Source organism: Phallusia mammillata, chromosome 6 (genome assembly GCF_965637545.1).
Source record: "Phallusia mammillata chromosome 6, kaPhaMamm4.hap1.1, whole genome shotgun sequence".
Taxonomy (NCBI): Eukaryota; Metazoa; Chordata; class Ascidiacea; order Phlebobranchia; family Ascidiidae; genus Phallusia; species Phallusia mammillata.
Window position 1 is genome coordinate 7,823,529 of NC_137257.1, and position 12,333 is coordinate 7,835,861.

Here is a 12,333-nt window from a genome sequence, read left to right on the forward strand (position 1 = left end):
TTGTTTTGCAAATAGGCACTTGTCACAATTTCTTGTGGTTTGGACGTTTGCTGTGCGTCGAGAACATACGCACGTTCGTAAAGGACAATTTGCCGATTTGGCAATTTTAACAACGATTTGTGTTTTAAGTAATTTGTTAGGGCGGAAAAATAAAAGTAAAAGCAATTCATGTTTCAAATCATGTATTGTTAACGCCTAAACTGAGGTCACCTGGACAAAATTCAGGCCGTTGCAGTTATTTGCAAACGGATATTAAACACTGCTTAGAAATCGTAGATTTATTGCCTATTTTTTATAAGAGAAAGTTATTGCGCTAAATAACACTATACGTCATGTTTATGCTGCATTAAAATGCCTGTGTATTTCAAAACAATTGCAATTGTTGCGTTTCAACCGACCTCTGTTCGATCAATGGCCTGACTACAAGTGCGTTAGCGCTAAGCTGGAAACGTTTTAAAACCGACGTAACTTGAACAAACATGCCATTGTGACGTTATACAAAGGTCAAGGCCGGGGCTGTGCGGCATCCCCTCACCCCCGTACTCTACGCAAGATTACTTTCTGCAAAATTGGTACAGCTCTCTGCGACCCCCAGTTTGGGAAGCCCTGATCTAGATGATTTAAAGAGGAGTCCAACAAAGTTTAGCTTACAACTTGAAGAAACAACCTATGTTGCTAACTTATGCCAACTCTTCGCGTTTGTTTACATCTTGGGATTAGAGGTAGAGGTCAAACAAGAGTTTCTTATTTCTCGAGTACAGCTCGAGAAACCTTCTCAGGCAGTTGATGTGAAAAAAATCGTGGACAATTTCTTTACAATGAATGGTCTATTGTGGTTTCATCTGTGATTGAACTCCTGCCATGATAAGCTCGAAGTGTGGTTGAGGGGCTTTGGTGAAGAGTAAATCTCCACAAATTACTTTTACTCTGTGCGTCTTGTACCGACACGGCTTTGCTTCAGAAACATTGCCTCCTATGCTTGCTGTAGCTCTGAAAATTGCTATGGAACTGTAAATTACATGCGAGGACGCGCCGTCAATCATGGCAAACAGATGGATTCACAATTTAATGTTTTGCTTTACCATTATGAAGTTCACTGGTTGTCTCGAGAGAAAGTTGTAAGTCGTGTTTTTGCCTTACAAACAGAACTCAATTTCTTTTTTCATTGACTTATTTGAACTTATTTGGTGAGCAACATCACCTCAGTTGTCAAATGCAAAGATGTGGGATGCTCAGTGTATTTCGAAAGAAATTGCAAGTGTGGCTAAAACGCATAGAAATTGACACTTTCGCCAACTTTTCACTTTTAGATGAGCTTATAAGCAGCACCAACAATGTAAATGACTAATTAGAGAAACTGAAGGCAGTAATTGCTGAGCAATTGAGTCTATTGAAAACCTTGTTTAAGTATTATTACCCTGACCAACGCCAATATCTATCTTCAACACAAGAAATCTAAACACATTTTGCAAATGTTTGTGATATTGGGGATCGACGAAAGGTAGCAGAAAGTCGTAGGGGTTCGGTATATTAAAAAAGGTTAAGAACAACTGTTTTGGGGTTTGGTTTGAATTAAACATGCTAGGTTGAGGCCTAATTTCACATTTGTGTCGTAGTTTCAACATGGTAAACTTATAATACAGGCTGAGCTTGGGCTTTATTTGCTTTTGCTTTTTGGTTTTTGCCAGTTTTGGGCCAAACATTTGTTTTTTTATTTCTGTGCGCAGTGTGTTTTTATCTACATTGCACAAAACAATAGCGTTTTCACAGTAAAACGTGTGGAAGTACGTGGTCGGTATGTCTAGACAAAGGCGGTTTCAGTTTTCTTTTTGTCAGGATAAACTCGTTAACCTCATACAGCGCAAATTACATATTGAGTATTAAGGCATTTTTGCAATTTAAATTAAAGTTGCCAAAACCATCCGTAAAAATATCTCAGAAACATGGGCTTCTTTTAAAAAAAACAAATTCATGGCAAAGTTTCTTTCTAAACGACAGATGTAGCTTTTCAAAAAGTGTGGTAATAAGACAATTGCAGTCACATAAGAGCCCACTGAAAGATGTCATCTTTGACCGGACTTATTTGCGCCTTGCTTGCTGCGTTGCTTAGTGCGCTCATGGGATTTCTGGTGAAGTATTTGAAAGAGGCAAGCATGGAGATGGCACTCATGTTCCGTTTTTCGATTCAGTACTTTTTCATGCTGCCAATTATGCAATGGAATGGAAGGACTTTTGTTGATGAAAAACCACGATTAAACGTATTGATACCAGTGGTAGGATTGGGCGGAGCATTTTCGTCGTTTTGCTTTTACCTAAGTCTTAGCTTCTTAACGATCAGCGATGCTACCGTCATTGGTTGGGGGTCCATCGGCTTGATAGGGATATTTGCATTCTTTTTTCTGAAGGGTAAGTTGAAAAACGAAACAAAATAAACCTTTGATTTTACTGATATAGAATTAAAACACACTATTGGATCGTGTCTTTTTGTTGTTTGGAGTTATGTTAGTTATTTTACGTGTGAAATACCGTTGATCATCTGCACATAAAAAACAAAACATTGTCCGATTTAGTAATTAACCATAAAAATACCCTAAAAATAGGTACGAAGTTAATAAAAATTATTTTTTTGTATCTTTGTTTAGAACCATGCGGTTTTGTGGAAATACTTTTTTCTGCCGCGGCCCTAGTTGGGCTTCTTCTCATATCTCGCCCATCGTTCATCTTCGGACATCAAACACATATTCAAAAAGAAACAAACCGACCAATTGGAATCTTACTTGCCATAGGTGCAATGTTTTTCAACACTGTTTCTATCGTAGCTTTGCGAAAACTTGGCAAAGACCTCCACTTCAGTATTTCACTTGTATATCACGCATTTTGCGCAGTCGTTGTAACGATCTTGTCGTTGTATTTCAGAAACGCTTACGCACTTCCCTGCACTTCTGACGTCATATACATGACGACATCTGGTGTTTCGGGATTGTTATATACAGCATTTTTGACCGTGGCGCTACAGTTAGAGTCGGCTGGCCCTGTTACAATAGTAACCAGTAGCCAAGTTGCAATTACTTTCCTTCTCGAGTATTTCTTTTTGGGTGTTGTACCTTCAACGTTCAGCCTTGTTGGCGCGGGTTTGGTGGTGGGCAGTACCATAGGTTCTGCAGCAGTTAAAATGCGACGGGCCAGTAACGAAAACTAACATATATTTACTAATTTCCAAAACTTTCTATTGTAGTAGGGTTGCTTTGTTTTCTGTATTGTAAACTAATTGGAAGACTCCCCTGTTCAAAATTATCAAAAACAATGAAGCAGTTCTATAATATCAAAAGCAATGTTCGATGCGTAAGATATAGTATTGTGCAAAAAAGAAGATACTGTCGATTTGAGCAGTATTTCCCCATTAATAAGTTGTGACCCATTGACTCAATTCAATGGTTTATTTGTCACGATTTCGTGTAACAGTAACAAAGAAAATTGCACAACAAGTAACTACGTGACAGGTCAACAAAAGGCCAATCATTGGCCGCCAAGTCATTGACCCATTATCGTCTATTTGGAATAACGATAAAAAAAAAACGAAGATCGGCAATTAGCAGTTAGCAGTCACCTGGAAAAGTGATTGCTGGGGCAAAGTTACGAGGTAATGCAGTAGGACGGTAAAAAAACAAACAGTAATAATACAATACAATGTTTGCAATTTAATTCAGTACGTAAAAGAAGAAGAAGCAGAAACGCAGTAACAACACAATTATACAATAAGCGAAAATGCAAGGATATTTTTGAACGAATCGTTGTGTGCGCACGATCGAACAACTAGCTGGAGGGCAAATTAGCGACAAGAAAAGAAGGCCAGCAGCAGTGCGTAGGTTGATTGTGTGATTGGGCACAGTTAATCAATGCAAAAACAACGTAAGGCATGTTTACAACAGCACGTGGGCGGGGGCAGCATGTAATGACGGAACCATTTTTTTTTTAAATGGAGCATATCTGCTAACAAGAAACTGTTTTACTTTCTTTTTAAAAGTGTGTAAGCCCACATGTTTAATGTTTTCTGGCAGAATGTCCCACATTTTAGAACTGGCAAAGAATATGGTATTTTGTGCTCGTTTGGTCGAAACGCGGTGCAAAAAGTATTGACCTCTTGATGCCAGTCTGGTGTTGTGTTGGTGAATGTGCTGGATTGGTGTTAAAAATTGGTGAAAAGTTTCAGGTAATGCCATGCTTTTAAAAAGAAACACAAATTTAACTACCTCTGTGAAGTGTAGGGCCTATATCTTTCAGCTTTACAATGTTTGTTTTTTTGTACAGGGGAGCTGGTGATGTCCGATATGGGCTATGAGTAATGATTTTTAAAATCCTATTCTGAAGGGATATTAATGGCTGCAAAGTAGTTTGATTAGCAAAGCCCCAAGCTATTAATCCATGCAGGAGGTATGGGTGTACCAATGAATGGTATATAGCTCGGAGGGTTGGAAATTGCATGAGATGTCGTAGCTTTGCAAGTATGCCAGCACTGCGACTAATTTTTTTGCGAAGATATTGTATGTGGGGTTTGAAATTTAAATTCTTGTCAAAAAACACACCAAGGTATTTCACTGCTTGCACCTCTGCAATGGAGTCATGTCCGTATGTTATTTTGAAAGCGGAATGAAGAATGTGTTTGGTTTTGGTAAATATCATAAACTTTGTTTTTTTTGTAGTTTAATGGCAATTTATTCACCCGCATCCATTGGTCAACCTTGCCAAATTCATTATTTACATTTTTTTGCAGTACAGAGGAGTTGCTGTCTGACATCCAGAGAAATGTGTCATCGGCAAACAATCTTGTATTAAATTTTGATGCTGTCGGTAGGTCGTTGATGTACAATATAAAAGCAAAGGACCCAAAATGGATCCTTGGGGAAGGCCACAAGTTGTATTTAGACAGCAAGATTTGTAGTTTGGATGGATGTAAGTGATTTGCTTCCGATCTGTCAGGTAACTTCTGAAAAATTTCAGTATGTGACCTCTAAAACCATAGCAACTTAACTTTTGCAGCAATATAGAATGGTCAACAGTGTCGAATGCTTTTGCCAAATCCAAAAAAATTCCACAGGTGATGTGATCATTGTCACAATTTAATACAAGTTTGTCGTGAATTTCTGCTATAGTCAAATTTGTTGAGTGTTTGGGTCGGAAGCCATGTTGGAACTTAGTAATCAGTTTAAACTTGTTCAGGTAATTTGTCATTCTGTTGTATATTAGTCTTTCAAATACTTTTGTCACAATTGGTAAGAGGGATATTGGCCTGTAGTTGGACATTTCCTGGGAATTCCCACCTTTGAAACAGGGAATGACCTTTGCCAGTTTGAGACAGTTTGGATAGACACCGGAAAAGACACATTCATTGAATATGTCACAAAGCAAGGGAGATAAGTATGGGGCTGCAAGTTTGAGTAATTTAGCAGGTATATCATATGGCCCTGGTGCCTTCCTTTCATTTAATGCCAATATAGTATTATACACCTCATTTGTGTCTATAGATATAAATGAAAATGAATTGGATGTTGGATGGAGAAGAAATGATATTGGGGATTGTGGTGTAGACAGAATTTTGCTTGCCATGTTGCTGCCAATTGTCGAAAAGTAAGTGTTGAATGCATCAGCTATCAATGTGGGATCTGTAATGTGTTGTGAGTTATTAATAACTTTTGTGATGTTGTTTTGTTTGTTTGTGTGAGGTGATATTGCGTATTATCTGCCAGGTTTTTTGGGGATTGTTTTGGTTAGCTGTAAAAAGGTTTGTGTAGTGAAGTTGTTTAGATTTTGTTATAACATTTTTAAGCATTATTGACAAACAATATTTTTCTTTGCGGTGCACTTTACAAATTGAATGTAGATATAAATGCACGCATGCATTTCATCATTTAGCTTTTAAACATGACATAATATTCAGACGATTATTTGAAGAAAAAAAAACGAAAATAGAAAGAGCGAGACCCGCGGTTTGTTGCCTCATACACTGAAACCAGTATATTCGCTTTTTATTTAGGAAATTAGCAATTCAAAAGATACATGATCAAACTTTCCTTGTCGTAGCGTTTTATTCCAACTATATATAGATACCACAACCGGAACCTTTTCACACAGCTGTTAACATGCATTCATAAAAAAAAGAAAACAAACGTAAGGGTTAATACAATGTTTAGAAAAGACGCGTAGGCTACATGGTCAAACACATACCTAAGGGTTTAAATATGTCGCCAAACACAAGGCAGGAATACCAAAGAAAAGAAAAAAACAAGATTCAATCAAGTTAGAACAACAGGTAAATAACCTTAAATTATTTTCGCAAACGATTCCTCCTTATATTGATTAGTGTCAAAGAAATTGCACTTAACAAAATAAGAGCAGCGCCGACAACACTGCAGAAGGTACAACACCCAAAAAGAAATATTCCAAAAGAAATACGATACTAACAGGGCCAGCGGCTTCTTTCTGGATAGCCACAGTCAAAAAAATCATATAAAGCAATCCACAAAAAGCAGACGACATCATAAATAGAAGGTCGGTGGTGCACGGTATGAAGAAAACATTGTTAAAATACATTGAAATGAGTGACGTAATCAACATACACAGTGCTTGATAAAAAGCAGTAATGCTGAAATGAACTTTCTTTCCCAGTTTTCTTACCGTCACTATACAGACCGCTGTCAGGAACATTGCAGTAACGGAAAGTATGATTCCGATGCCGCTATTTGGGTTATTTCCTTCATCTGTTTGACCCCCGAACATAAACGATGGACGAGAAATGAACAAAAGTCCTAAGACTGTTGTTGCGGTAAAAACTACTTCAATGATTCCACAATGCTCTGAATTAAACGTGACACATTTAAGCAAACGACATTGTAGAACAACTGTTCATCACACAAAGGTATATTGTACATTTTTAACAGTTGTATTGACTTACCTTTTAGAAAAAATACACGAGAAAATTCCCACCAATGCCACTGAACCCCATGTAATAACTGTGGAGTCACTTACTGACAGGAAAATCAGGCTGTAGAAATAAGCGTAAGATGCAACAGCACCGCTCAAACCGACGACAGCCAGTAACGCGTTGTGCCAAAGTCTGTGTTCAACAAACGCGATTCCTTTCCATTGCATTGCCGGCAGCATAAAAATGTACAAAACAACACAACGAACCAGCAGCGTCTGGTCCATGCTCGCTTGCTTAACGTACTTGACAAGAAAGCCCATCAGAGAAGAAAAGACTGAAGCCAACAGGGCATATAAGAATCCCAGCCGAGATCTTACACTTTGCATTGTGTTTGACATTTTAGTCCATTCTCCGTTTGCTACTCCATTCATCTAACAGTATAAGCAACTGGTAAACACCAATTTGCAAGTAACTTATCGGACAGAAATACAGTAATTTCATAGAAAACCGACACGACTCATGTATGTTGTTGATAAAATAACCTAATACATAGCATTTTGGCTTAGTGTACTGTGCGGGCTAAAAAGTGCATATTTTCATGTTATACACCAAGCTATTTTGTCCGCTTAGTCTGTCCTTCTCTATCTATTCTGTAAGTGCCTCACCTCAAAACTCTCATTCTATGTCAGAAAAACATGCACGTTTCGCGTTTTTTCACAAAACCGCTGACAAAACAAAACTGCTGGCAAAAGCGTACTCACGAATCAGACGTAAGTAAGATATAGCAGCGCTGAAGGCAATATCAAAATTCATTTTACACATCCTCGAGACTGTTAGCATTACTAGCGCTTTGTGAACCAGTAACTTTTGTCGCCAGGTGGCACAGTCTAACTGGTTTACAAGTGACCGGTTTTAAAATTTTGTGCATGTTGGCGTGATCAACATAATAACAAGCTTTACAGAGGACCAAGCAGATCAACTCATGCGACAAGTTATGACAACAATAAAGTATTACTAAGTTGTTGTACATTTTGCTTTGACTTTCAATGTTTGAACCTAGCTTCGTATAGGAAGCGCTGTTGCTTCGTCAATTATTCTTACAGATAATTCACTATTTAATCAGTGATCGTCGACAGAAGATGCCTACTATTTATGGGAAAGATCCTGTAATAAACACTAAATGCTAGCTTCGTATAGAGAACGATTCATGCATAAAGTTTTAGTCTGCACAAAATATTCATTTCACACTGCTTTTAGCTTCTGAAATATTTTCGTTGTTCGAATAAGATATTTTTATTCGGCCTAAATTGACAAACGATGAAACGAGGTTCTACATTTAACAATGGATATTTTCGGAGAAATTTTTTGATAAAGCATAATTTTTCTTAATAGCACCCCCCTTATTTCCATTAATAACATCCAGCAATACTTCCTGTTTTCTCTTCAAATCTCTTGATAATTTAATAGTGGTTAAAATGTTCGTGCCACCCAAACCTAATCACGAGTGTTAATAACGTCGAATGGGTTCATTTTCGGGAAATCCCCGTGTGCTATGGGCCAATCGCGTACTTCGTGAAAGTCATATGGTCCCATACCAAAACATAAATTATGCATGACTTGCAACCGACCGCATTGCACGCTTGCACAACAAAACCCTGTTTTATCTGATAGCAAATTAGCCAGCAATGCGTTATGCTTTTACGTTATGCATTGACGACCGTATGGTGCCATACGAGTTTGCTTATTTCGGGTTTTTCCGTCTACGTGAGAAGCACACTGTATGTAAATGCGATTTGGAGACATATGCATTGGTTACGTGCAAAACTTTGCAAAGCGTTGACAACGTGAGTCACCTCTTGCTCGGTGCAGCGTTTGTGTTATTGGATGTTACAAACTATACGAGCGAGCTGCGAGTTCCGCAAACCTTTATGACCTCCCCCACGCGGAAACGCTAAAGTTTACTTTCGTTAGCAGAAAAAAGGGGGCAAATTACTACCTTGTTAGAATAAACAGAAAACCGCGTATGAATAAATCTTGCAACAGATAACTATCGATCACAATATACCGTCTGTAAATAAAGTTTAAAGTGGAACACAATCAACTGTAAATAGACAAAAAAATACCGTAAATGCTTATCGACCACAAAACATTTAAACGCCACTTATTTGCACACTGATATAACTCAGTTTTAAGTTGGCGGAATTTGTTTACCATACTAGCGCAAAACAATTGTGTGCCAATAAATCAAGTTTCGAAACCACAATCCACTTGACGTATTGGTACTTTCCAAGGTTAGCTTCAGTACATCACGTAAATATAGTGGTTAAATTAAACAGTTTATGTGCACTCATTTGACTGCAATTAAGTCTTTACGAAATATTTAGCAAGTTGAGTCAACTGGTAATAAATATCTATGATTCGGTAAAGCGGTTGAACTTCCAAGAATTTGACATGTTATTAATCATGCTTGATAATGTATTGGTTCATTCCGTTCAAGTACGTTCGAGAAAATGTTAAATATAACCCTCAGTTTTCGCACCAACCTGTTTAACCTCCAAAAAGATGACAAATAAAGCTGACTTAATTCAAACTCATATTCGATAATAAATATTAAAACAACTTCAAAATATATTTAACAATCAGGAAATATTATTTTGTAATAGTTTCCAACAAAATAGTAAGTTGTAGCCTAAATAACGAAACCATATCAAAACATCACAATAACATTACTACATACATAATAATTGGAGGCGGAATCAAACTCAAATAAAAATGTTTTTCAGCGCCGGTTTTGACGAACAAGTTTCAAAACATAAGGCATAAAACGATGAATACATATGTATGATATAGGTCAGAATGTATTTTTAACTTCGAAAAACAATACTTGTTCAAATGGGACGCAACGTGAATAAGCGTACATTTAATAATGTTTAACACAACTTGATCAGAATTTTTTGAACACAGCAAAGAGCAGCGGTATGTACACTAAGCGAGTAGCCTTTTCTTGTAAGGGCAAACAATTTTTTGATTTTAGGAATTTCAATATTCTGGTACATGATCTGTGGAATTTCCTCTGCTAAGTTTGATCTTTAGCTATGAAAAGTACGACGATCACGTTTTGTTTTGAAATATTTCCATGCACCCGTTTGACTACTTGAACTTTTGTTTATTAATACCAAGCCTAATTAAAGTTAGACTACTTGTCGATATTTTTGTCGGGCGTGATTTGAATGTTTCCACAAGAATTGTGAGCGATATTGTTGTGTATCACGCTTTTAAAGTTTGGGCTCTGTTTTGCAAAATTTTAATTATTTCAAGTGTTTCGAAAAAAGTGTGTGGTGAACAATATTTTAGAAAAGATTTTGATAAACAGAAACCTTTCATAATTTCACCAAGATTGATTGCAAGCAAAATTGATTTTAGGCATCGAAAATGTAAATAACCAATCAAAAACAAACACCTTTAGCGCAGTGTTGATTGGTAGTCAAATGTATTTAACAGTGAAACTGAGCCGTTGAGATTTATGCATAACAACGATATGTTTATCAATGCTGCCACAAGCCACGATTAGGTGTTTCGTCGCTGAAACAGACCAGCAGAACCGCTTATCTATGATAACTGCACAAATTCAACCCGTGACCTTTTGACGTTCCTTGGTCAACATTTACAGTGCTGTGATTCACATATCGAACAAGGTGGCCAACTATGTGGTCATGGGGATCGCATCTATTTTGGACATAACCTTTTAAATCTTCAGATGCAAAGCTACAAGTTTCTTCAGAGCTTTGTTTATTGGAATTTTCAAGAACCCGTTGTGCAAAAAATGTTTTCTTTCGATGATTTGTTGGCATTCCATTCCCGGAAATTGTCTGCATTTACTATTCGGTACAACCTATAAAACCGCACGTGTTGTAAATGTACAACAAACGTGCTAGTATACTGTAGTGAAAACAATCTCACTCTATCGATTATAATGGTAGGAAGTCATTATTTCACAGCACGAAAATATTCTATTGATTTGTAAAATAACGGTAAATATATTTGCAACAAATGCCGCATGTGAACACACCACCTGCTAGGCACGGTTAATACCCAATTAGTCGTTTGCTGTTGTTATGAACCCCACTGCCCCGTTGTTTTGCAAGGACGCATTATACCCAGCGGGCAGGTGCGGTTATTAATAAATTTCCGGAGTTAGCCGTAACAAAGTGTGAATCGAGTTTCAAATAAGCGGTGAACTCAAGGCAAACACTGAAACGAAAACACTGGAGTTGTACGAGTCCGCATGGTGGTTATATGCTGCAGTTATCATTTACAGACGCCGTATCAATTTCCGCGGTTGATTCATTGGAATTTCAATGGGCCTGAATGGCAGCGTGCATCATTCCCTCAACCGAAACAAACTCGCATAAACTCTGTTTGCAACACAAAGCCGTGTGCACTGTTCAGCCAAGAACTGACATTTCCTGCTGTTTTTGCTGGAAGAACGAACGAGGGTGTCATTATAACATACTCTGAGTCCAATGCGAAACTTGCAAGCAAAGATAACTTTTCAAGAAAAGTTTTAAATAAAGCATAAATTGGATAATTTCATTTTTGTATACTCAAACGCGTTTTGATAGTCCTTGAATATTTAAATAAAACCGAAACCGACTAAATTGATGATTTGTAAAACAAACAATAAACCGCATTTGCACATCGCTGTGAGCATTTTCGATGTTTTTTTATGACAGTTTCTGTTTGACAATGATGTAGCAATAGACGTAGTGTTCTAATTTAACAGTTAAGATAAATTAACAAAACTGTAGAATTTCCATATTTTCGATCTTCCTTTGACAGCCTCCCCGGACTTCCATGTACGTGGGGATTCCATTTTTGGTAATCATGCGCAGAAACGAAAAATCACTGCGTTAAGCCGGTTCAGTTATTGCGCAAATTGATGCCCGACACAGGAAGAACCAGAGTTCAAGAGGTAGTGCAGGCTGTTTTAGCGGTTACTGTTGGTTCCCTGTTACCGAAAGGTCGCAATAAATTGACATTTTCCTTGTATTGAAACTGGGTGGGTCAACGAACCCCAACAAAATCTTTGTTAATTCATTATCTATGACAAAAATTTGAAATTTTGAGTGTTTAAACATCCATCCAAATTCGATTTAGCTTCAAAATCAGATTTTTGTAAAATTATGAATTTGTATTAGTATCAGCCCCTCGTTCGATATGTTGTATAAAAGTGATTAGAAATGGATAATAACCCTTTTAACTAGTTCGGTATACATAAGGTAATTACTTATTATAGGCTTTATACACCATAAGTATAATCAATGTCCGCCAATCTGCACAGGTTGATATCTATTCTGCCTTAAGTAAAGAGATTAGCACAAAAACACAAAAACAATGTGTGTTTAAGCGTTAGA

At 37.3% G+C, this 12,333-nt stretch overlaps 1 long non-coding RNA gene and 1 pseudogene across 5 annotated transcripts; one reads left to right on the forward strand and one right to left on the reverse strand.

Annotated features, from left to right (window-relative positions):
- Positions 1–3,716: 3,716 nt before the first annotated feature.
- Positions 3,717–6,294, forward strand: LOC145234061 (uncharacterized). 4 transcript variants are annotated; one of them, XR_013861265.1, is made up of 6 exons: positions 3,725–4,210; positions 4,309–4,669; positions 4,772–4,950; positions 5,038–5,217; positions 5,294–5,447; positions 5,523–5,845. It is a non-coding gene; the product is annotated as an uncharacterized LOC145234061 (long non-coding RNA). The 4 variants fall into 4 exon arrangements; XR_013861264.1 differs by having other exon boundaries at positions 3,726–4,210; positions 4,772–4,977; positions 5,523–5,843; XR_013861263.1 differs by lacking the exons at positions 5,038–5,217; positions 5,294–5,447 and having other exon boundaries at positions 3,717–4,210; positions 5,523–6,294.
- LOC145234172 (solute carrier family 35 member G1-like) lies at positions 6,294–7,350 on the reverse strand (annotated as a pseudogene). Its single transcript, XR_013861280.1, has 3 exons — positions 7,080–7,350; positions 6,950–7,018; positions 6,294–6,851 (listed from the first exon to the last, which is right to left on the reverse strand). The product of XR_013861280.1 is annotated as a solute carrier family 35 member G1-like (transcript).
- Between the last annotated feature and the right edge of the window lie 4,983 nt (positions 7,351–12,333).